This window comes from Phasianus colchicus, chromosome Z (assembly GCF_987193195.1).
Source record: "Phasianus colchicus chromosome Z, bPhaCol1.hap1.1, whole genome shotgun sequence".
Classification (NCBI taxonomy): Eukaryota; Metazoa; Chordata; class Aves; order Galliformes; family Phasianidae; genus Phasianus; species Phasianus colchicus.
In genome coordinates this window covers 46,274,010-46,300,384 of record NC_143476.1, presented here as the reverse complement: position 1 = coordinate 46,300,384, position 26,375 = coordinate 46,274,010, and the positions used below count along the sequence as shown (strand labels likewise).

General features: G+C 37.6%; 1 long non-coding RNA gene across 1 annotated transcript; it reads left to right on the top strand.

Moving 5' to 3' along the window:
* On the top strand, positions 1–1,538 carry LOC116226076 (uncharacterized). Its single transcript, XR_004166228.2, has 3 exons — positions 1–197; positions 445–541; positions 667–1,538. It is a non-coding gene; the product is annotated as an uncharacterized LOC116226076 (long non-coding RNA).
* The last annotated feature ends 24,837 nt before the right edge of the window (positions 1,539–26,375 follow it).

Below are 26,375 nucleotides of genomic sequence, written 5' to 3'. Positions count from 1 at the left end.
GAATGAGGAGGGATGGTAACAGTCTTCACTGCAGAACCTAGATATTTTGTGATGTCTGACTAATGCTGCTCGGAGAGGATGTAGGAAAGAAGAGAGTTCTCCAATTGACAGAAAGCAAAGAAGAAATGATTGTAAAGGGCTGGCACTGCTTATAGTTAAAAGAGAGACACGATTTAGATACTGAGATCCCTTTGCAGGTAAGAAATGCTATTTTTTTTTGAAAGGCAAAATTTCTGGTGTTTCTGGATTTTGATGCTTTGCACCTGTGATGTAAATTAGCTGTATTGATAAAGATAGTACAGTGTGAACAAACAAAAGCCTTTGAAAACAAAATTGGCACGGTAGCCTGCTGATTCCTGATTAAGAGTTTTCCACCTTTTTCTTGTGAAAAATCTGTGCAGCTCTTTACTTTCTACTTATATATTCATTTGTGTTTGTATAAAGGATGAAGCTTAATGAGGTCTATGTGGTCACAGAGGGATAAAACACTGCGAGATCAGATGTGGCCCTGTGTTGTGTGTGAGAGCAGGACCTTTGAGCTGTAAGTGTTCTTATTCTCTTCATTGTTCCTCAATCAATCTTTATTCAGTATGTAGCTTATATGGTTAACACCGTTTCAACACAAAAGGTCATTTCAAAATATATTTCTGTCTTTTTTCCTTCTAGGGAAAAATACAGCTTACGATTCTTATGGCAACGTACAAATATCTCACACAAAGCGGCATGCTGTTTGTGGGTCTGAAACCACAGCTATCACCTTCCATCCCCCACAGCAGATTTTATGGCTATTTCAAAGTCTATCCTGAAATTTAACAGAATTTATGCAGAGTCAGATAGCAGATGGCGAAATATTTTGATAGACTCTACTTAAGATACTGTCCATTGTAGAATGAAGTTGTAGTTTTAGATATCTGTATTTATACTGAGCTTTCCAATATTCAATCAGTGAGGATGGAGACAAAGAAATAATATAATAAGAAAGAAACAAGTCACCAATGTTTGTCAAGCATTTCCTTGAAAGTGCAACAAGGTTGAAATATTTCCTAAATCTGGACTCTTCTATGAAAAAAAAAAAAAAAGTAATAATTTAAAAAATCACGTTACCCTTATTTTGGATTTTGTTATAATGCTGTATTGGATACCTATAATACATCGTAGAATTGGAATCAGATAATACAATCATATCCCACTTAATCATTATGAAGCATGCTTGGCAATCAATCAAAAAATCAGCTAAAGGTAAAATATCCTGAAGGCAGTGTAGAATTGATGGGGTTTGTCTCTGTGTGTGTGCAGAAGTGTGAGACACACAAACCTTAAGAAAAATGTCATGCCTCCAAACTACAATATAATTTTTTTTAAAAAAAAGGTACATTCTGCAATATGTTTGTTTCTGTGTATCTCCAATTCCAGACATTTAAGAAAAATGTCATGCGTGCAAACTACAATATGCTTTAAAACTAAATTTGTATGTTCTGCAAAATATTTGCTTCTGAATATCTCCAGTTCAAAAGAAATAACCAGTTTAATAAAAAGTTTTGTCCTGGGAGCTGAAATTGGCATTGATTTTTAATTTACATAGAAACTATAACAAATATACATGGGTGTCAGTTAAAGTAGTTTCATTGCTTACAATCAAATTCCATAATTACATTTGCCATATGGACAGCAGCAATACTTCCAGAGTTCAAAGGTCACTGGCAGCATAAGATTTAAAATTAGATCACATTAAATATTGTTTCCTGAAAATTTGATGGACTATAGATGTTAAATGTAAATAGCCAATTCTGGCAGAATGTCCAGTTGCCCTTTTCCCCAGGGTGTACAGTTTTTGGAAGATGTGTTTTTATTTGGTTCATGGAGAATGGTTTATTTTGTGGTAGGTAACCAGAGAGCACTTATTTACCAACAGTGATTGTAGAAGCCTGGAAAAATGACAATGCAGATAAGACTATTAAAAAAACTAAGGTTACACATTTCACAGGAACAAACAAGTCAGTTCTGCATGTAATTGTGGAGTAATATTTATTTTTCCATTTGTTCCTACAGAACTTTTTTTGTCGTCAATTCCTAATCATACTACTTTGTATTTTAGTAACTAAATATGCATGCTCTTAATCCAGCTGATTTTCTTAAGGAAGGAAGTACTAAATTTTGGAAGGCTTTTCTTTGAGGACACAGTTTTAATGAAGGTATTCTGACAGTAGAGAGTAGATTCAGAAAAGACATACTATTTCAATTTTCTCTGAAGATACAATTTAAACATATTTTGTAGCAATTTAAAGGCATGAAGGGGGAAGAGAAGGAAAATGTCAATGCTAAAGCTAGCCCAGTTGACTTTTGTCTTGTGTCCTCACTGACAATCTCAGAAATGTTAAGCCAACTGAGTATGCACTCTGTGCCCTTCACAGAAGAAAAGAAGTGGATGGAACTAGGTCTATTGTTGGAAGGCACTTTTAAAATAAGAGCAAGCTGTTAGCAGTTCTCAGAAATACAATATCTCCGTTTCTTTTTATCTGAGAAACCAATGCTAATGTCTCCTTTAATTGTTGTCTGATTTTCAAGAGAATGAAAGATGTTACAGCATTTTACATGTGTTGGTAAATGTTAATTACATCTAGTTAAAGCAATGCTAGGACTTAAAGTTTGTTGTTCTGAGTTCAGCCTGACTGCAAAAGTGATTTTCAGTAAATGGAAATATCTGGCAGCCCATTTGAGGGAACGTGTTTTAAAACGAGTAAATGGGACCCCCAAAAAGATCTCCTATGTTGAAAACACTGAGGGAGAGAGAAGTACCATGAAGCATGAAAGCCATGACTTCTTTAAAGATTTCTCCCTTCCCGAGTAAGGAAGGATATGCAGTATGTAGAGCAAAGAAATGTAGAGATTTAGGTATTTGCTGTCTTTTTTGTAGCCTTATTGTTTTGCAACTGAGGCTGAAGAAAACAATATTTTTATAAGAATAATTCTAATAAGAGAAAATTAAGGAATAGTAAAGAAAAAAAAAAGAAAAGCAGAAATGGCTTAAGTTTTAGGCTATACACTGAGGTTACATTTAACCTTTTTGGAAACATTCATTTTCTGTATGTTTGTACAGCCAAGTCCTAAAACATAACACGATCAATGTCAACAAATACTTTGTGCATTTTTTTCCGATCCTGTCAGGATTGGAATGTAGCTTATTCCATGGATCTGCTGTCTTGATTAACTCCTGATTTTGAACTTTTTCAATTTATGTGCTTACTTACCTTACAAGTTTGAAACTCCTGATGAATGGCTTGTTACCTTTCAAGCATCTCTTTGAAGTGCCTGCTGAAACAGAGGTGAAAAACCTTACCACTATTGTTCTACAATGTGTTTTCAAGTCTCACTTAGGTTAAGAATAGTGTCTATCTGACATACTTCAGTGACATTAATACTTTGAAACTGGTTTATAACTGGCAGGAATTCACACTACCTGAGCCATACCAGGACTGGAACATTCATTGGCGTTTTCAGAAGATAATATACAAAATCACTACAGTGATAAAAGATAGTAAAAATAAATAATGAACATTTAAATAATATATCAAATTAAACTGGAGAGTGATGCCTTCTAGCCACAGGAGAAACTCTATGGACCAAAGGAGAGTATCTGATCCCCAGTGGTGCATGTTTTTGACTTTAGCACTCTTACTTGAATTTTCACATGTATGTTCTTAGGCCATGTATAATATGATATATATCAGACTTTAATCTAAAATGCATAGCAGGAGATCCATTTGGTTACTTCTAGAGATGTAAGAAACAAGTTTGGGAACTGCAGTTTCTTTGTGTTTCTCGGGTATTGCAGATAACCATCATAAAACAAATAAAGTACAATATGACATTTGTACAGTGTTATACATCATTTAATTGTATGGTGTTGCATGATTAGGAAGCTGTGCAGATAGCACATGCTGCATCATTCTCAAAGTATTATCTGCTATTAAAAGCACTGTTACCACCATGTTACAGATAGGAAACCAAAGCTGTGAGAGATTTAATCTCTCTGTTAGATCTCTGAGATAGGCATAACTGGGTATATATGCTGCTTGAGTCCAAAGCTTCTACCGGTGTTCCTGCCTTAATTTAGGTAATAGAATAACTTGTGGTTTTGTGGTACTCTTATCACACATTAACTGTTGCAGTAGCACGTTGTAAATACATTGTGAAATGCTTTTTCTGGAGGAAAGTGATGCTTCGTTTTTTGTTATTAGCATTATTATTTTAAGAAATCCTTATGAGAACCATACTACTTAGTATCCCTGATTAATTTTACTGTAACACCTACTATGTCTGACAACCTACAAGCTGCTTAGGCATTACTAACTTCGATGAAGTGCAGTTAGCAATGAGTTAATCATTTTTTTTTTTGGTTTTCTTTTGTTTCGAACTGACAGTTCCAATTTGTGGAAATGTAGAATTTGTTTCCATGGTAACTTTTAGGCTTCAAGACTTATGGGAAAAAGACTGGTAAGTGTATGATATAGATGATATAGTTGCTGAATTTTATTGCATTTAAAATGTGGTTGAATTGGAACAATTTAGAGTAGTGAGATTTGGAAGGTCTGACTAAAATATTTTGCTACGATCTTTGTTATTCTGAGGTACAAATAATTCCAATGAAAATCTTGACTTAGGCCAGACATTTTTTTTACGAAGTGAACTTATTATGCAGTAGTTGCCTTTGTGAACTGAAATGATACTTCTGTGCTGCTGAAATAGCACAAGCACTTGAGTTTGGGAGCACTGAACATTTCTCTTGGGTAAAGGTTGAATATAAAGGCCTCACTAAATTCTTTGTATTTGTTGTTTGTTATATATACGTTACATATTTATATAAAGTTTTTATCTCCTTAATTTCCACATCAGTTGTCAAGATTACCAGAAAAGCATAAATATTCACGTTATTAGACCTCAAAGTGAGAAACAATGACAACGAAGCTCTTCAAATTTAAAAATAGTGCTGCAGTTTTCACCTACAGTCTTATGATTTCAGTATTATCAAATCAAATGTGAGCATGTTTTTGATTCAACTTCAAACTGTGGTCTGTATTATGTGAATATGGTTACTGTGTTCTTAAACTATGTTTTCTTTCTTTGGTAATACAAGACAAGCTAGTGATCTTCAAGGTCGTGATCATTTCAGCTGTTCTTCAAGGCAGGCCTCTGTTCAACTCAGGAAATATCTTGTGTTTATAGTGATTTCATGTGAAACTTTTATGAGCAATTCTGAGAGCTGACAGAGGTCTGTAGTCTAAAAAGCCAAGGACTGTGTGACATCTGTTGAGTATTGGGTATTTTTAATGACCTTGAGTATAAAAGAGCTTCTCTGACCATCTTGATTGGGCCCAGACACGTATCTGAACTATCACAGTAAGAGAACTGTTCATTTTACTTCAACTTTGATTAGACTAATTTTTAACAGTTTTCTTTGAGTGCTTCTCAGTTTTGCTAGTTTGGGAGGTTGAACTGAGATACATTTGTTATACTTTTTTTTTTTTTTTTATCATCCTCCTTCATTTCCAGATTTAATCTATGACCTCTGCCTGGTAACTATTCTTCAGATAGTTTTACTATTGAGATTTTCTTTTCCTCCAAAATGTATTCTTTGAGTTTATCAAGCATATAAGAACAACTGAACACTTAGTATGACACTTTTTTTCTTTTTTTAAATAATAACAAGCATGAGCTGAATGCTATTGTGCAAAATAGTGATTTTTTAATATGGCTGCACAGACTTTGGTATAAACTTCTAGTTTTAGTGCACATGATGCTGTTGTGCCATGTTCCTTGTGAATTTCCATGCAATCATAGTGCTGCTGTTTCTGTTCATAAATCCATTAAATTGAATGATTTTGAATCAAAAGTTTAAAGTCTCAACAAAATTAACTTCAGTCCTTTGAGTAATGGTAATAAGAGTTGTATCATTCTGTAAATGTTAACTTTGTTCATGTGAGCACTGTAACAAACAGATAAATCAAGGACACAAAAGCAAAAAGTGGTGTCCGTACTTAATCATTCTATACTTCTGAATGAGGGTGACCTATGCTCAGAAGGGAGTCATCTGTCAGTTCTCTTTATTCCCTCCCCAAATAAGTCAAGTTTCAATTTAATTTTGAGAGGAAGCTGAATTTCCTAAATAAAACTACATTCTTTTGAGATTCATGAAAATAAGCACAAGCAGTGGCAGGAACAGCAGGTAGAACTCAAGCATTAGCATTTCAGTTAGCACCATTCCTCACTGCTGAAGATAGGGACTGGAAGGAAGGAAGATCAAGTCTATTGGTAAAGAAAGTCATAGAAAATGATAGGAACCAAAGTCTCAAGAATTCTGATCAATTCCCACCTACTCGTAGTTTTTCAGTTTAAGACTAGCCAATGGCCATTTATGTATCTCCCATTTACTCCCTCCTTCATTCATTTGATGTAAGATTTGAAGCTGTGATATCAGTGACAATTGCATTCATATCTATGGTATCAATATTTTCAGTCCATAGCCATTTCTTGCAATTTTTGCATTCCAGTCTGAGGAAGGACATGGTCTAATCTGAAGGTTCTAAGCTCTATTGTGTTTGAACACTTCTGACAGCCTACCTGATATGCCCAGATGTATGTTTATAAAAAAGCCTCACCTATCTCATATTTCTAGAGACTGAAGCTTATATATTGGGCTCTGTTCTTGTTGAACAGAAAAACAAGAGTCAGCAGATAGAAATTCAGAGCTAGAAATAGTTTCTGTCCAGAGCAGAAACCAAAGTATGTCCATAGATCTTACTGGCTTGGTGCACAGTCATGAACTTTTGAATGTTTAAGTAAAAGGGTGCTTCTGAATAGTTTATAAAAAGGTAACAGAAGAGATTAGGTAGGGAGTAAAATTTGACATGCTGTAATATGAAGGGAAATGTATTAAATTCTTAGTAGTTTTTTTTAAATTCTGTACAGATCAGAAAAGCTGATGATGTTCCTCGTACAAATTCCTCACACCCAAGAAACAGCTGTTCTTGTAAATATGTGCCTGTGCTTTCCTATTGTTTAAGTAGCTTTTCAAGGTTTGTTGCTGTTAGGTATTGCAAACATCAATGTCAATCATCTTTCCCTTCCTTTAGAAGGGGAAGAAAACTAATGCTTCATGATAGCATAGATTAGGAGTGTGCCAGTGTTGCAGGTGTCTTTGAATCGGATCTCTGTATTTTTAGGTCTCTCATGAGCCAGTGCTATTTCTTTTCTACCCCTCTCGTTATTTTTTTTTCTCACCTCAATATAACCTTTTCATTTTACAGTTCATAGAGATGAAAAAGCAACTAGAAGAAATGAATGATTAACTACTGAAATGGTTATTTAGGTATCAGACTTACTTTCTTTGTGTTGCTTTCTTAATCCATGAGCTAAAGTACATGTGCAGTCAGGGAAAGGAGGCTGTGACACAGTGTGACTGTTTATAGAGACTTCTAACTTAGGTTCACATTATTCTATAGCTATGGGCAATATTGTGGAATAATTACTTTTGAGGTTGGTGGTTATATATTAATTTATCAAACACAAGAGAAAATCAGAGGCAAACATTAGTTCTTCAAGTTCTATGCTGTTTTGTTTCCTTTCTTGTTTTTTTTTTTTTTGTGTGTGTGTGTGTGTGTGTGCTGATGTTACATTTTTATTGATGGATTACTTTTCTGGGAAAAAGGAGGTTTCAAAATAAGTAGTGCATTCTTTCAAATTGAAAACTATGAAATGTGGTAAGAGTTCCTGGGGACATGACTGTGAATAATCAGTACTAGGAGCTTTGCCTGGCTGTAAGATCCAGATTTGCTTCTCTGTAAGAGTCTATTGGTCCTTGGGGCCTAAAAGAAGCAAATGTTGACAGCAGTGCTTAAATCAGCACGGTGTTTTTTACTGTAGGCATTTTTTTGCTTTTCAGAGGCATAATGGTCATGCTATTTTACTTGTTTTTTTATTGTAGTTTAGATTTTCTAGGTGAATAGGACTACAAGCAATCAACTGATACAGCATTCTTTCAATAAATTATGTATGCAGTTTGGAATCTTTATGAAAAACTGCAAAATAAACCCTCTTGCTTAGCAAAACACTTGCTCCCAGTAAACACTTTCATGCTGTTGTTCTACAAATATTAATGGTTTATGCTGTCCAAGGCTGTCATGTTTCTAGCAGATGGCACAAAATACAAAAAATACTATTTTGATTTTTACATCATGTGTCCAAATGAGTAATATATAGCTTTTGTTTGGGCCCCAAAGTGTCTTGGGTTGTGGGTAGAAGAGGATGTACTTGTTCTGCTGAAGGGATTATTCTGCTTGCTTTTTTTCCTGTCAACATCCAGGAAACAGCTAACATTGCTGTGGTGTTTGGTTCTCTGTTTGATCACTACACAGTATATTTGAGTATGTGCTGCTAAAGAACTTAATGTTGTCTATTACAGGGAGATATTTTGCTTAGTCTCTTGCTTTACTCTATTCTCTTACATCTTGATTTTCCCCCCAGTCAGGAAAAAATCAAAAGTACATTTTGTTCACTTTTTTTCCCTAAAGTATTAACCAAATCAATGTCTTGAAATGTCTCTGGATCATCCTACTCTATCCTTATTGTTTCTTCTGCTTTATTCCCCATTCAACTCACATGGAACAATAATTCTACTATTATTTGGATATCGAATTAAAAATTGCCTTGCAAAGGATACTTCTAACTGTGCCATTGTATTTGCTTGTTGCAATATTGGACAGCTGAACATTTAACTGCTCAGGATCAGATTAGAAGTAATTTCCATTATTTTGTTTGATCTCAAAGACAGCAGAAGCTGGCCTTTTTGAATGCCACTTGCCCATAGGTTAAAAAATCAATCAAGCAAGTAAGCAAGCAACCAACCAACCTATCCTCCCACTACAGTTCTCCCGTCTCCAAAAACAAAACAAAACAAAAAAACCAATAAAACAAAAAATCATGTATTGTGAATGTCATAATGTCATGCAAAATTATATCCTGACTGACATATGCTGGTATTATAATGCTGAGAACAACTTCTTTTCTCAATAAACAGAAATTTTTATCCAAGTATGTATATGAAGTTTGCTGCTTGTAGAATTTAAGAAATGAAAATTAAACTATAGTATTTGGAACTGCTAATTTGAACTTTTGTCACTGAGCTCCATGATAATAGTTTGCATATTAATGCATTACAACAAAATTGATATTGCTATCGCTACAATGACTAACCCACATAAAAACAAGGGCTTACATTTATGTAAACCACTGGCATTTTCTCAGCCTGTTCAAATTATCTGGCAAAGCACTTGAGTGTGAGCAGGAATGCCTGCTGCTGCCAAACACCTTGAAGTTAATCTTTCTGCAATAAAGACAGCAGAAGAATTTTCTAACATTTAGAAACAGAGTAGTTACTGAAGAAGGAGTGGCTAAGGATGGGTGTTTGTTGTAACAATGAATGACTGTGTGATTAATGGAACAAGTATTTTTCCCTAATTCATATGAGCAAGACCATTGAAATCCACTAACTCCAAGTGACATTTGATTGGGCCTTCACTGTTGTTGAAGATGTTTCTTGAGCAGCTCTTCCCGGATTCCTGGTTCTTCCCAGTAAATATGCTACTAAACTAGTTAATACTGCTGGTGGATACTGCAAGGTGGATAAACAACACTTCTGGAAGCTGAGCTTCTACCTAAAGGAGAGCTATAGGAAAGAAGGGGTCCTTAGTAGGGACTGTGGTGATAGAACAAGGGGAAATGGCTTCAAGCTCAGGGAAGGCACATTTAGGTTAGGTATAAGGAAAAATGTTTTACAGTGAGGGTACTGGAACAGTTCAAGAATTTGAGTATTCTTAGTTGTTTTAGAAGTAGTTAATGAGTTGATGACAAGCTGATAACGAATTGGCAGTGTGTTTCGGCTGACGAAAATATTTTTTTATAAAAGCTCTTATCACTATCTAGGAAGTAGCACTGTTGTTTTCTAGGCAGCAGTACAGGCCCTTTTATATTGTAAACTCAGCAAAATGCTTGCCAGAAGTAAGAGCACTGACTGCAAATAAAAGGAGATATTAACTTTCCAGGTTAAAATGAACAACAGCAGAAGACAAAACAGAAGAGCCCAAATCTCTTTACATCACAGAGTGAGGTTATCCATGGTGTTAGAAACACTTTAACATGTTATTTCAAAGCCAACTTTAGTCTTAAGGTGCTGTTCATTCAGAAGATTGAAATCTTGTTTGATTACAGCCATAACTGTTCTTCTGTTCAGGGATGAACATTCTGGATGAATGTTCATGCTTTTCCCATTGCTAGGATGACAAGGATGTGAAAATCTCATTAAAATCATGGAGTCATAGAATTATTAAGGTTGGAAAAGACCTCTGAAACCATCTAGTCCAACCATCCACCTACCACCAAAATTACCCATTAAACCATATCACTAAATACTACATCTACCCTGTCCTTAAACACCTCCAGGGATGATGGCTTCACTGCTTCACAGGGAAACCAGTTCCAATGCTTAACTGTTCTTTTCGATAATACATTCTTCCTAAATATCCAACCTGAACCTCCTCTGGCACAACTTAAGGCCATTTTCTCTAGTCCTATCATTAGCTTCATAGGAGAAGATGCTGATCCCTACCTCACCACAACCTCCTTTCAGGGAGTTGTAGAGGGTGATAAGGTCTCCCTTGAGCCTCCTTTTCTCCAGATGAACCAATCCCAGTTCTCTCCTTGTAAGATTGGTACTCCTGACCTCCCACCATCTTTGTTGCCCTTCTCTGGAAGTGCTCCAGAGCCTTGATGCCTTTCTTCTGGTGAGATGACCAAACTGAACACAGTACTCTAGGTGTGGCCTCACATAGGCCTCCACAGCTGAGTGGAGGGGGAGGATCATCTCCCTGTTCCTGCTTGCTGTGCTGTTTTTGATTCAAGCTAGAATGTTGTTGCTCTTCTTAGCCACCTAGACATACTACTGGCTCATATTCAGCTGAGCATTGACCAACAGCCCCAGATCCATTTCTTTCACACAATCTTCCAACCACTCTGTCCCAAGACTGTAGCACTGCCAGGAGTTGTTGTGACCAGATGCTTGGGCCTGCTGAACTTCATCCCTTTGGCCTCAGCCCACCAATCCAGCTCTCCACATTCCTCGGAAGGCTCTTCCTACACCCAGGCAGGTCAACACTTCCCCTCAACTTGATGTCATCTGCAAACTTAGTGAGGGTGGAGTGAACTCCATCCCTTCATCCCAATCATCAATAAAGGTATTAAACAGGATGGGCCAGAATTCTGACTTTTGGAGATCACCACTCCTGACCAGTTGCTAGCCGGATTTAACTCCATTCACCACCACTCTCTATGCCCGGCTGTGCAGCTAGTTCTTTACCCAGCAATGAGTGTCCAAGCCATGGGCTGACAGCTTCTCTGGGAGACAGTGGAAAAGGCTTTGCTGAAGTATAGGTAGACTAAATCAGCAGCTTTTCTGCCTGGTGGGTTACTTGATCATAGAATGAGATGAGATTGGTCAGGAACTATCTGCCTTTCATAAATTCATGCTGGCTGGACTGATCCCCCAGTTGTCTTGCACAGGATGTGTGATCTCACCCAAGATGATCTGCTCCACAACCTTTCCTGGCACCAAGATTAGGCTGACAGAACTGGAGTTCCCCACATCCTCCATTGGACCCTTCTTGTAGATGGGAGTGCTGGCAAGCCTTCAGTCCTCTGGGACCTCTCCAGTTCACCCGCAATGTTGACAGATGGTGGAAAGTGACTTCCATCTGCTCCCTCAGCACATTCAGGTGGATCCCATCCAGCCCCATGGACTTGTGGTAGTCAAAATAGAGTAGTAGGTCTCTGTTTCACCTAAATCATGTGGAGTTTATTCTGCTCCCCATCCCAAATTTCCAGATCAGGGGTAGAGTACCCCGAGGATAATTGGCCTGACTTGTAAGACCGATATAAAGAAGGCATTGAGAACCTCAGCCTTTTCCTTATCCTCAGTAGTTCTGTTCCGTGCACGAAAGAGAACAGGCCCTAAAAATAGAGTCCTGTGGAACTCTGCTAGTGACTGGCTGCCAGCTTGATGTAACCCCATTAGCTCTAAATCTTTCAGCCCAACCTATCATCCATGCTCACCCACTGCTTTATGGATGAGTAGCTAGCACATCCCAAATTGAAATATCTAAAAGTTTAGAGGGACATTACAAAAAAAATGTTAAGGAATGGAAAATCAAGCATTGTTTTTACTATTGGTTTTTGTTTGTTTGTTTGTTTGTATCATACTGTATAACAAGATTATATATATCCCATTCACATTTATAAATATAAGTACTTTTCAGTGCTAGAGCTTATGATATAGCATTTTGCCCATAAAAGCGTTGTTCTTGATTTTCTCACTAATTTTAACATAGTAGTGTTTGATTTAAATCTTAACAGTTATTTTTTCAAATCATGGGTTTTTTTTTCCATGTTATTGATCTATACTAGGAACTTCTTTCAAATCATGAGTGTATTTGTTATTTTTTTCAATTGCATTTTACTTGTCAGAATGCAAACACATTCATAAGCTTACTTACATTTCAACACAGTAATTGCTAAATCATTTAGGAGGAAGAAAATCAAAAAGTCACATAAGCAGCTGTTATTATGCATGGATATTTATAATATCTGATTCTCAGAATAACCTTAGATTACAATGCAGGTTAAATTTGCCTTGCTGATTTATGAGTATAATGTAAACTCTAGACTCAGGTAATGATATTGCAATGTAAAGCTGTTCTGTTGCAAAGTACAGACCTTAGCACTGCAAAGCTCTGGATTCATTTCCATGTGATCATTCAGGCACTATGGAGGGATTATGCTTTTATTGTATTTTTTTTTCATGAATACATGAATGAATAATAAGTTCAACAAACAAGAGTTCCCTCCTGGGTATATCAAACAAATCATTTTGTAAGGTGTTCTGAATTTTAATCAGTCATCCTCAGTACTCCTTGTCCTGCTGAGGTCTGTGCATTAACAAAGTTACCATTTTACACTAGTGTAAATATTTTTGAGCAGAACAACTAAGATAAGTTGAAAAGGAGGGCATCCTTTTATGTATTTTAGTTATACTTGCCTTACCACCCTTGACAAGCCTGCTTGTGTTATATTAGCATGTCCAGAATGTATGCTTGATTTGTGTTCCTTTCAGTGAGTTATTTCCCTTAAAAACAATGAAAAAGTTACAGTAGAGCTACAAATAAGTGCATGCATATGCACAAACATACATACATATGAAAGCTTAAGATCAGGAAAAAGCAGAAGAAAATGAACAAAGAATGAGGATTGTATGTAGAATATCACAATTTTAATTCCATATTGTAGAATTTCATGTGTGTCTAATATAATAGTAAAATCCTGCTTCATTAGAAGTATAGGGGGAAGTATATAAAAGCAATGTAAAACTTTGTAATATTTTTTGTATTTTATGGCATACATATTAACATACCATATTGAATTTTTCTACACCTTTTAAAATAAATAGTAGAAATAGATACACATACAGAGAGTATTACAGTACATTGCATACACTGTCCCTCGAGCAAGATGTCTGGTGGGCATACATCAACTCAGAGGAAAAAAATAAAGATAAAAGAAATCTGAGGGAAAACTCCGCAGAGAACTGTGGAAGAGCTCCTTGAAGAAAGCAATGCATCTGAAGTGCCTCTATGCCAATGCATGGAGCATGGAGAATAAGCAAGGGGAGTAGGAAACTGTGGTGCGCTCAGAAAACTGAGATCTTACTGCCATCACAGAAACATGATGGGATGATTCACATACAAGCTGGATAGGGCTTTGAGCAAACTGGTCTAGTGGGAGATATTCCTGCCTATAGCAGGGGGGTTGGAACTAGGTGATCCCAATCTGGAAGGGACCCACAAGGAGCATTGAGACCAACTCCTCGTTCCACAGAACGTTATACACAATTTAAACCATGTTTCTGAGAGCACTGTCCAAACACTCCTTGAACTCCAGCAGGCTTATGTCATGACGTGCTATAGGGCCCGACCACCCTCTGGAGAAGGGTGCAACCCTCTCCTGATGCCATTCCCTTGGATTCTGTCACTGCCATCAGAGAGTTGATATCGGCACCAGCCTCTCTGCTCCCCTGATAAGGAGGCTGTAGGCTGCCATAGGGCCTCCCCTCAGCCCCTTCTCTGTGCTGAACAAACCATGGGAATTCATACACTCCTCAAGTTTTGCCACAGACCCTTCACCATCTAATAGTTTTATGTCCTCCTTACATTGTGGTGCTCAATACTTCACACACTGCTCGAGGTGATCATGAAGGTCCCTTCCAGTCCAAACCATTCTATGATTCTATCCTAACTCAAACACCATCATTGAGGGCTATAAACTTTTAACAAGGGATAAGAAAGGTAGGAGGGGTGAGGGAGTTGCCTTCTATGTTAAAAAGTGGATAACTGTAAGGAGCGCCCTCTGAGAAACATCAGAAACAGGTGGATCACTTTTGGATTAAGATTAGGGATAGAACCAATAAAGGATAGTTGGTGGCTGGGGTCTACTATAGGTCACCTGGTAAAGAGAAGCCTGTAGATGAGGCCTTCCTGTGTCAGCTACAAGAAGTTTCACATTCACAGGCTCTCATCTTGATGGGGGATTTCAACCACCCTATTATCTGCTGTCAAGACAACACAGTAAGCTGTAAGTGATCCAGGACACTCCTGGGGCCCATTGACAATAACTTTCTGGTTCAATAATCAGACAGTCTGACCAGAGGTGAAGTGTTGCTGAACCTAGTGCTCGCCAACATGGAGGAGACTGTTAAAGATACTAAGATCAGAGGCAGTCTAGGCTTCAATGACTATGCACTGTTTGAGTTCATGATATTGATGAACATAGGATTGGCAAAGACTCGAGTCAGGACCCCGAACTTCAGGCTGTTTAAGGAATTGTTGAATGAAATCTCCCAGGAAGAAGGGGTGAGAAGGGGTTGGAGCAAAGCAGGCTACTGTTTAAGGGTGCCTTTCTGAAGGCACAAGAGTTCCCTGTCTCCAAGTGTAGGAAAACAGGCAGGAGAGGCAGGAAACAGACATGGTTTGGCAAGGATCTGCTCGCTGAGGGAAAAGAAAGGCAAGTATAAACAGTGGAAGGAAGGATGGGAAGAACACGGGGATGCTGTCTGGATTTGCGGAGATGGTGTTAGGAAAGCCAAGGCAAAGTTGGAACTGAGTTTGGTGACAGATATTAAAAACAAGAAGAAGGGATTCTACAGATATATAGGTCAAAAGAGAAAGGCCAAAGAGAGTATATCTCCTCTGCTAAATGAGAAAGGAGAACTGACAAAAACAGATATGGAGATGGCTGCTGTACTCAGTGAGTTCTTTGCTTCTGTCTTCACTGGCAGCCAGGATTCTCACATCCCTGAACTTCTAGGTGGGAACTGGGGAAGCAAACACTCCTCACTGAAAGGGCAGAGCAAGTCCAAGACTGACTCATGAAACTGAATATGTACAAGTCTATGGGGCCAGATGACATGCATCCCAGGGTCCCAAGGGAGCTGGCTGAGGTGGTTGACAAGTCATTCTCCATCATATTTGAAAAATCGTGACTGTCAGCTGCAGCTACCAGGGACTGGTAAAAGGGAAACGTCACTCCCATTTGTAAGAAAAGAAGAAACAAGGATATGTGGAACTGCAGGCTAGTAAGCCTCACCTCTGTGCCTGGGAAGATCATGGAACAGATCGTCCTGGAGGACGTATTAAGGCGCATGAGGGACATATGGATGATTCAAGACAGCCAGCATGGCTTCACCAAGAGAAGGTCGTGCCTGACCAGTCTGGTGGCCTTCCTTGATGCAGTGATTGCATTGGTGGTCTCTGGGAAGGCAGCTGATGTCATCTACCTGGATTTGTACAAAGCCTTTGATGTGGCCCCTCCACCACATCCTTACCTCTAAATTGGAGAGATATGGATATGAAGGGTGACCTACTTGGTGGATAAGGAATTGGCTGGGACATCACAGCCATAAGGTTGTGGTCAATGGTTCTATGTCCAGGTGGAGGCTGGTAATGAGCAGTGTCCCCCGGTGGTCCATCTTGGGACAGGTGCTCTTTAACATCTTTATCAGTGACATAGATGGTGGGATTGAATGCGTTCTCAGCAAGTTTGCTGAGTAGTGCAGTTGATACAGCAAAGTGAAGGGATACCATCCATAGGAACCTTGATAAACTCAAAAGGTGGGCCCTTGTGAACATAATGAGGTTCATCAAAGCAAAGGACAGATTTTGCACTTATGTTGAGGTAATCCCAGATATGTTTACAAATTAGGAGAAGAACTCCTTAAGAATAGCCCTGCTGAGAAGGACTTACAGGTCTTAGTTGATGTTAAACTTAAAATGAGCCAGCAGTATGTGTTTGCAGCTTGGAAGGCCAATGGTATTGTGGGTTCCATCACAAGAGAGGTAGCTAGCAGGGCAGGGGAGGGAATTGTCCAAAGGAAGGGAGATTTAGATTAGGTGGTAGGGGGCAAGTTTTTTTACTGAGAAAGTGGTTAGGTGTTGGAACAGGTGGCCCAGAAAGGTTGTATATGCTCTATCCCTAGGGGTGTTTAAGATCAGATTGGATGGGGCCCTGGGTAATCTGATCTACTGCTTGATCTACAGATAGCAGCTCTGCCTGTGGCAGGGAGGTTAGAACTTGGTGATCCTTAAAGTCCCTTCCAATCCAAGTGATTCCTTGATTCTATGGAGTATCTATTAGTTATCCCAAAGATATGATTGCATTTGTGGTTGGAGCAAGGGGAGGTAAAGGGGGTGAAGAAGATATATTTAGGTAAAATGTACATTCTAGTACTAGAGTTCTCTGTTTGCCTTGCCCCTCTATTTTTCTGAGAAGGCCAAAGATTTTGACCTTCCATTCTCTACAGCTGCCCCTTCTGTCTAAGGCTGTTACTGAGGTTTTTTGTTTGTTGTTGAAGTATAAGAAAAAGATAAACTTGTAAGACCTTTGTAGTATTGTTTATAATATGCATTCAAGCTTTTATAATACTGTTCTCAAACCAAAACATGTTATTTACTCCTGTAACAATGGCAATTACTGTTATGTATACTCAGCACAAACTAAACTGTATTTTATTTTTGACTTTTTTTTCTTGGCAGATAACAGGTTGGTACTAAACTGTACAAGCATCCCATCCCTCTACACCTTCACCTGTCACACATTCCTCCAGGAGGTAGTGCTGTAGGAATGAGCTCTGGTCCTCATTTGCCAGAGAAAAGTAGTAGTTCTGCCAACTAGGATAATTATTTGACAGCTTGCTGACATTAACAGGACTTTTCTTCTCTCCAGCTGGCACACCTTCCACTTATAGTTCTTGTTTTATCACTGAGAAGTTGGCATATACTCCACACATTTCTCAGGTGGTTTTAAGGAGCATTACAGAATGTTAGTTTTACAGGATGTCTGTTTTTTTCAGCTGGATGTCTTTAAGTAGGATATATCAGATAAATCGGTTGAAATTGTTGACTCGATTTCTTATCTAATTATTGTGCATGAATGTCAAGAATGGAAGGTCATTAGAAAACAGTTTTGTCTTACTTCAAAGTTCACTGCTTACAGTTTTGTTTGCCTCTGAGTACTGACCTATTTGGAGAATGAGAAAATGACAGTAAGGTCCAGTCCCAAATTATTGGTATTATGTGTAAATGCTACTAGCATTTTAAATCTCTTTGTTTCATGTTAGGTAATTGCAATTTTTCACATGAGGTGGCCAGACAGAGTGTCTGCATTTTATATTTTGCAAGTATTATGTGTTTGAGTCTACTTTGAAGCGCTGTCTAAAGATCATATAGCTATACTGCTATTGTCTGATTGAATAGAGTGTCCATTCTGCTGGTATATGAATTTTCTATTTTTTGTTGTTGTTGCTATTGTTGTGGAGTTGAGCTTTTCATTCCAGGTTGTCTGTGACCAATATGGAACCACCAAAGTACAACAAACAACACCAAATTTTCCCAAATCTAAAAGAAAGAATCTGGATGTCTCATTTCACAGAGAAAGGAATCCCAAAACAAAACAACAACAACAACAAATAGCTGCTGCTGAAAAGGAACTTTAGGTCAGAATTGTATGATTGATTTTTTTGCTACAGATGTGTGCTTTTCCTATGATAGTTAAAGCTTATGAAGCATCAACACCCAATGAAAGCATCCTTATTCTTGATTTTGAATAAAATGATTCCTAAATGAATGTTTTAATGTTTGAAAGAGAGAGAGATTTTTCCACACTATTTTCAAAAGTGAGATCAATAATAAAAGCTGAGATTAAACCTCTATCAAATACTAACATGTCTGGTTTTTTGTTTTTTGTTTTTTGTTTTTTTTTTTTTAAAGAGGAGAGAACAGAAAACAGTTATTCAAATCATGCTATTTTGAAGTTATTTAGACATACACTCATTTTGGGAAACAGAAGCCTGTCAGTGTGGTCTTGGTATCAGGGAATATTATGGAGCAGATCATCTTGAGTGCCATCACACCATATGTGTAAGACAATTAAATGATCAGATGAGGCATCCATGGGTTTGTGAAAGGCAGGTCCTGGCTGACTAACCTAGCCTTCTGTGACAAGATGAGCTGCTTAGTAGATGAGGGACAGGCTATGAATATTGTTCACCATGATTGTAATAAATGTCTGACACTGTCACCCACAGTATTCTCCTGGAGAAAGTGGCTGCCTATAGCCTAGGCAGCTGCACAGTTTGCTGGTGAAGAACTGTCTGGATGGCTGGGCTCAAAGAGCCATAGTGAATGGAATTCGTTCATTGGGTAGCTGGTCACCAGTGGCATCCCTGAGGGCTCAACACAGGGGCTAGTTTTGTCTAACACTTTTATCAGTGATCTGAATGAGGGCATTGAGTGCATCCTCAGTAAGTTTGCAGACAATGCAACCTAGGCAGCAGTATTAATCAGCGTGGGGGTAGCAAGGATTTGCAGAAGGATCTGGATAGGCTGGGTCAATGGTCTGAGTGCACTCACATGACATTCAACAAGGCTAAATGTTGGGTGCTTGCACCTTGGTCACAACCTCATGCAGCAGTACAAGGCTGGGACAGAGTGCCTAGGAAGTTGCCAGCAGAAAAAGGCATGAGGGTGCTGGCTGAACATGGGCCAGCAGTGTGCCCAAGTGCCAAGAAGGCCAATGGCATCCTGGTTTGTATCAGAAATAGTATGGTTGACAGGATAAGGGGGGTGACTGTCTGTCTCCCTGTACTCTGCACGGGTGAGATTGCACATTGACTGCTGTATTCAGTTTTGAGCCCTTTACTACTAGAAGGATATGGATTTCAAAAGCATACTCAGAGAAGAGCAAGTAAGTTGGTGATGAAAGTAGAAAGCAAACGATATGAGGAGTGACAGTAAGAACTGAAGCTGTTTACTGTGGAGAAGAGAAGATCTTAAGGGAGATCTCATTGCTCTCTGCATCTGCCCAAAAGAAGGTTGCGATGAGAAGGGTAGTGATTTCTTTTCTTGGGTGACAAGTGACAGAAAGCAAGGGAGTGGCCTCAAATTACAACAGGGGAAGTTTAGACTGAGTATCAGGAAGAATTCATTGATTGAGAGAATGGTCAGGCATTGGAACATAATGCCCACAGAAGTCACTGTCCCTGGAGGTGTGGAAGAGACGTGTATGTCATGCTTAGGTACATGGTCTACTGATGGAACTTGGTAGGTCAAGTTCATGGTTGTATTTTATGATATTGAAGGTCTTTTCTAACCCATATGGTCCTACAACTTAATAGCTACAGTCTCCTCTTTTAACCACTTGGTATTTAACAGTAGCATCTGATGATTGGATGTGGATTGACCTTGTGGATTCATACAGGCAATACAGGCATACAGCACCTTTTCTGCAAGGTGCTCAAGGTATGCCACATCAATTTACAAGAACTGTGGGGTGGACAGTTATATTCTATTATGTCTTTGTGGGCTGATCTTTTTCCAGCTCACCTTCAGTTTCAATAAATTACAACTTTGTTTGTTTCGGTGGTTTGAAAAATCCTTCTATTTCTTTTTCATCTGAAATGGTTCATATTAAAGCTTTCATAATACCCATTCAGTTTCTGTGTTAAATTGATGTTTAAATTGGAATGAAAGTGGGAACCTTGGCAGTTTAGATAATTCACTTCATCTGGTGGCCAGCTATGTTAACAATATGCCAGCATTTACACTAGATGAAAGAAGTCCCTGGGGCACTAGAACTGCATTTTAGAAGTAGAGTGAAAAATACAGTTATGGTCTTTGTTTCATCATTTTAATTTGTAAAATGGTAAATTATTTTCACTGGAGTTTTACAGTGTTAAAGAAATATTTTAAAGGTTATATTGTGGGTTATTTTGGGTAGATTAGCCTTGGAAGCTGAATGACGATTGATCAGTATTCTGGACAGGCTGTATTCAGCACAATGTCAGCAAATTGTCTTTTTATTCCAGTGTATTGAGAACTTGGAGGAAATGATATATTGTTAGCATATGAATAACATCAAAGACTCCTATTGCAAGATGTATTTCAGTCTTCTGAAATAAAATGCCTGGCTTCTTCTTCATGTATTTAAGTGCCTCCCTTTGTAATAGAATGCATGCCTGAACCCAAAAGCTTTTTCTTGCCTAGCATAGGCAACCCGAGTTTCAAGATTCAGTCACTGACGAATGACTGCATACTCCATCACTTAGCAAAAACATTTGCAATAGCAAATCAGTTTCCTGCTCGAAGAGTAGAAAGTGAATTTGATTAAAAATATGGTTCTTATAGGAAAAGGTGTTGTGTTGTTTTGTTCAGAGCAGTTCTTACAGAATGTGTTTATTGTTCATGTTTCTCTCTCTGAGAACAGTAGTGGCTGTAACTGTGAGGCTTATAAAACATGAGTTTAAGCAGTCCTTTGCCTTAGAAGTTACACTGATTTGGCCTTCATTAATGTTTCCTGTGATTACATTTCTGAAGCTATGGCAAATTAAAAAAAAAAAAAAAATCCTACAGATGTCTTTGAACTACCATCCTTAGTCATAGATATGCTTTTCTTTCTTTTCTTCTCCCTGACAAAGACAAGCAAGTCCTGTTTTACCTTTTCTATCAGAGCTGTGATATTGTGCACAAAAGGAAATACTTGTATCTTGAAATCCTCAGCAGGATTGTGTCTGTGGCACGAAAGTTGTTTGACAAAGTAATACCAACCACTTAAAATATTCAGTCTATCATCAGATTAAAGGTTCTAGATATCAAAGTTAGTTTACCCTAAGCATCAGCTATTTATTGTAGTAGTGTGGTACTATTATCACTAGGAGCAGATATATGTAAGGTAGTAATGTAGAAGTGCATTTGATTCATTAAGATTACATATTTCGCATAGCAGCTTTGTTTACTGATGGTGTAGAACAGCATTTATAATTGAAGGACATTGTCAGTTAAATTAAAAACATTTAATACTAGAAAGAAACTTTTGGAAATTGAAGGCTCAGCATGTCAGGCAATTTCCAGTACTTTAAGCCTATTCCAGCTCACACCAAATGTGTATCTGGCTCAGACAGTTTTGTGTGTCAAAGTATATTAATGTATTTCACAATTCCCTGTGCATTCAGATTTATTGGTAGAATTTCAAAGGCCATCATTCCTGAAATACTATACTATTTCTGTTGCAGCTTTTCCAGCAGTAAAGATCTGTATAAGGTTCTGCTCTGCTGCCCTTGCTTAGAAACACTATGATCCACCAAATCACTAAAGCACATGTTTCTCTTTGGACCCATGAATAATCCTATAGAAGTCAAAGAGACTACTCCTGCTTAAGCGCTTTGCAGGACAGAGGACAAAAAGTGTGCTTCTCTTCAAATGGCTACACAGATGGAGGAAGATGGGATCGACCTGTTTCATGGTTGGTTACTGGAAATAGTGTTGCTTCTGCTGTCACCTTATTACCAGTACCAAATACCATTCAGAAACTTAGGAAATACTCCTTTAAATCTAACATAAAACTTTTCTTTTTCTAAAACAGTTACTACATAACATATATCTTTAGTTTTCAACTAACATTCTCTTTAAACTAAATGAGTGACTGATGCACACTAAACACAGAGTTCTTACTTTATAAGGCAAAGGGGGGGGAGAGAAATATTAAATCCGGAATAATCCATCAATTTACTGTACACACGTGGCCTTGTTTTAAAATAAAAAAAGATCACTTGTCCTTCCAGTATTTCTCTGCCACTTTACTGATAAAAAAGATTTACAACAAAGCATTTTCATTCTTCTAAAGTACTTTTGGGAAAAGTAATTCCCTGAAATGAATCTATAACTTTAAAGAGTGAATCAGCCAATAGTGTGATGACTGCCTATTTGGGATTACTGCTAGTCTTGCTGCAGTTACACATGTGCTGAAGATTTAAGGACGTCTCAGGTGGTCTAAACCTCTTGCCACCCAGTCTGATTTTGGTTTTAATATACTATAAATAAATGCCAGAAGCCACACTTGTTATTAGGCAGTGCTGTGGTTACTTTTAGGACTGGCAGTAAGTCAGTGGAAATGATCTGTTAAACTGACATAAATAAGACTGGTAGATTCTTTTTCTATTCTATAAGAAGCAATTCTAAAATATTGCTTTTTAAGAACTAACTTCCTACCACTGTAGTATGGCTCTACACCATACACTTCAATTTATTACAGAAGATGTGCTTAAAGATGAAGCTAATTGAATATATGAGTACCATAAATGAGAATCAACAAGACCAAGTATGCCTTGGAGGTGAAAGGATTACATAATATTATTTGCACCGATTTTCAAATTATCATATCTATTGCAAAGCACCTGTTCCAGAAACACACAGGTATTTTCAACAGGACCTCATAAAATTAACATTTTCAATTAATTAAAATTAATTAAGTTGATATATTTTTGGCTTTAAATATGCCATAAGATGCTAAACACTACCTTTTCCTAATGAGAGCCAGTTTTGGAAACACCTGTCCCCAAGAGCTTTGTGCTGATCTACTGTGAAAATTGGCAGAACACTCTCACATTTGCAGAATAATACTGTGATGAAAATCTATCCAGTGAGTTCTTAATGCAGTTTTTTCCAAATACTATCCAATTCATACACCCTCATGTTGGCTTAACAAAACTGATATAAACAAAATACTGCAGCTGAATTATTGGTAAAATGAATGAAGTGGGATGATAGGAGGGCTAAGGACTTTGCTTGTCTGCAGAGAAATAAGATGTGTTCATTCATTATTAATGTTTAATATATGTAGAATATAAAGACTGAAGAAAGAGGTCAAGGGTTAGAAGAGATATTGAAGGTTGTCCTGAGTAGCTGTGCCTTTGCTGATGGAACAGTACTTTCTGCTTTTTTTTTGTTTTTGGAACAATAAAGTAGACAAAATTATTTTCTCTTGAATGTAGGGGCTAATTTTGCTCATAACTTGCCTAAATCCCAATATGTAAAGTTATCATGAGAGTTTAGGAGGAGCAAGTAGTAAAGAGAAAGATGGATTCACACACCCCTAAGTTTATCTCTACCCAGAAATCTCTCTGTCCCTGGAGGTGTTCAAGACCAGGTTGGATGGGGCCCTGGGCAGCCCAGGTGAGTATTAGATATGGAGGTTGGTGGCCCTGACAGCAGCAGGGAGGTTGGAGTTGTTGATCCTTGAGGTCCCTTCCAACCCAAGCCATTCTATGATTCTATGATTATCCACTCTCTCCTCTCTGCCTTCACTGCTGCAGCCAGAGAGAAAATAAAGAAAGTTTCTTCTTAAGTTCTACTGAGAATGTGAAAAATCTGAAGGACCATGAGACTGTATTAAGCCTGTTGGTGCAGGTGACATAACAAGCACCTCAAGGATTCTGGATTTGTTGATAAGATTTTTGAACAGTCCTCTCTATTGTCTCCTACTGTTTGAATCAACTGGAGGCTGAGGAGGACAAACCTATAACTTACTGATGTCTTCAGAGGTCTGCAGTTGTGTGAACTCTATTTCCTGCTGACATGAATAGGACAGAAAAGCAGAGTAGCAGTACAATATGCAAGTACAGTATCAAATCTCTAGAACAGCTGAAAATCTCTTTTGACCTTGCTCCTATATTCTTTCATCATTAGGTGATTTTTTTTTCAGGTCTAATGGTAATGAGGTATAAAAGGGAAAAACATAATGAAAACTTTAGTAGAAAGTAAATCAGCAATATCTATATCTGTATCTATAAATATATAGATTTCACTCTACAGTGAAATCTAAAAGGTTGCTTCTTGCTATTATGTTACAGACAGTCAGATCTCAGATCACGTGTGATAAAAGGTTGGCTTGTAATCTAACCTTTCAGCTATATAGGATGAGGCATAACAAAAAACATGGATTTGATTGTAGTGTTACAACAGTTTTTTGTTTTGCCTCAAAATATTCCTTATAGTAAAGTGTATTAAATTCAGTTTTGTTAACAGAGCCTCCTTTAAACCCCAGCTTTAGACTTGTCATTTATTTCTTAACATGTTAAAAAGAAAAACCAAACCAAAACAATGCTTTATTCACATGAATGAGCCCCACAATGGGCCATGGAGAGAAACAACATTGTGGCACCAGTCTCACATCTTAACTCTTGCCAATTTATTTGGCTTGCATCTATTATATCCTTAGGATTCATCCTTGCACAGAAGATAAAAATATATCTCCTTATAATCTTCAGGAGCAGCAGGTGGTACTTGGAGAACAGAGGAATTTCACATCTTTCTTTATGGCTACTGAGTTGATGCAGGAGACAAGGAAGGAGATCAGTTCTAAAGGAAAAAAGGTTCAGCCCAATATCTTATAATTATTCTCAAAACTGCCTTTTTGCTTTCACTGTATGTACTAAAGTAATGATCAGGGACCTTAGATTTATGCTTTAGCATAGGAAAAAATAAGCAATGCCAAGGCCATAATCAGAATTTTCTGATACACTTCTATCTTTGTAATATAGTAGTTGATTAAATAGTACTTGGTTGAGTAAGTTTTCCCATTTCCTATGTTTCCTAATTCTATGTTTACATTAAATATTGCTCACTGGAAAATATTAGACATATGACAGATGACTGAACTTTAATTTGCTGTCTCCTAACTGAAAAAAATGGCTTGGGCACAATATTAAAAAGGATTTAGTTGTTGCATCTGCATGTACTGTTTACTTTTTTTCTGGTATTACTGCTGTGTGAACAACCACTTGTTTGGTATAGTGTAGAATGTTAGTCAGTAACTGGACGAAAGGGAGTGAAGAATGGTTGGGAATTTTCAGTGTAAATACTTTGTAGTATAAATATGAAAAATATTGGCGAACAAACCTTTAAATTATCCCATGATTTTGTCTAGGTTTCTTGGAGTTATACAATGCAGACGTAAATTGGTTTTAAAAAATCCTTGTATTTATTTTGAGAGGAATCTGTATAAGGTCTTAATTTACCTTTTTAATTTTTTTTCTTTTGAACTTTAGAGTTCTATGCAAAGCATGGAATTGATGGTGTTCTTCCTTACTGTACCTGTAGCATAAGAGGTGAATGCAACAGTTGCTTCAGAGAAATGAGAAGTAATTATATGCATTATCTAGATCTTTAGCACAAACTTCAGCTTCAACAGATAGAGTCTTTTCTTGCTACAATTTAATGGAGTTTTCTATTCAGACTCTATAGAGTTTGGTTTTTGTTGTTGTTTGTTTGTTTGTTTTTGTGTTTGTTTTTACCTAGAGTAAACTGCAGTCTCACTAAATCATTAAGGCTACATCCCATAGCCACTGTATTATTGACTTTGTGTTAACAAGGAGAAAACACTCACTGATTTTATAACATGGTCTGATGAATTGTTGTTGCTTTTCTGATAGTGAAATTACCTTTAGGAGAATGATTTTGATCACTGGATGATATGGTAGGTAAAGTTAAAACTTCATATCTTTTATTTATATTTCAGCTCTAAGAAGTCTGAGGGAAGGGGCCCTTCTCCTACCTCTTGGAAAAGGTCAGAAATACAGTGTTTCTAAAATAGCAGTCAAAAACTTACGTACCAGGTAACTCATTACAGCATATGATGAAGTAACTGCACAATGGATTTTATTTCATGCAATCCGCTATGAAACGTATATCAATAAAAAAGAGCTCTACTCTGTGAGATGAAGTTAATATTTCACTGCTGGTAAGGCATACAAAATGCAAGAGTTCAGATATTACCACACAGAATTTAATATGCATTGGTGATCTTCAAACAATGGTGATACTGTCTACTAGAGTTTCTGCTGTGAGCTCCTACAAAGCTCATTGACCTTTCATGCAGCATGCCGTATAAAT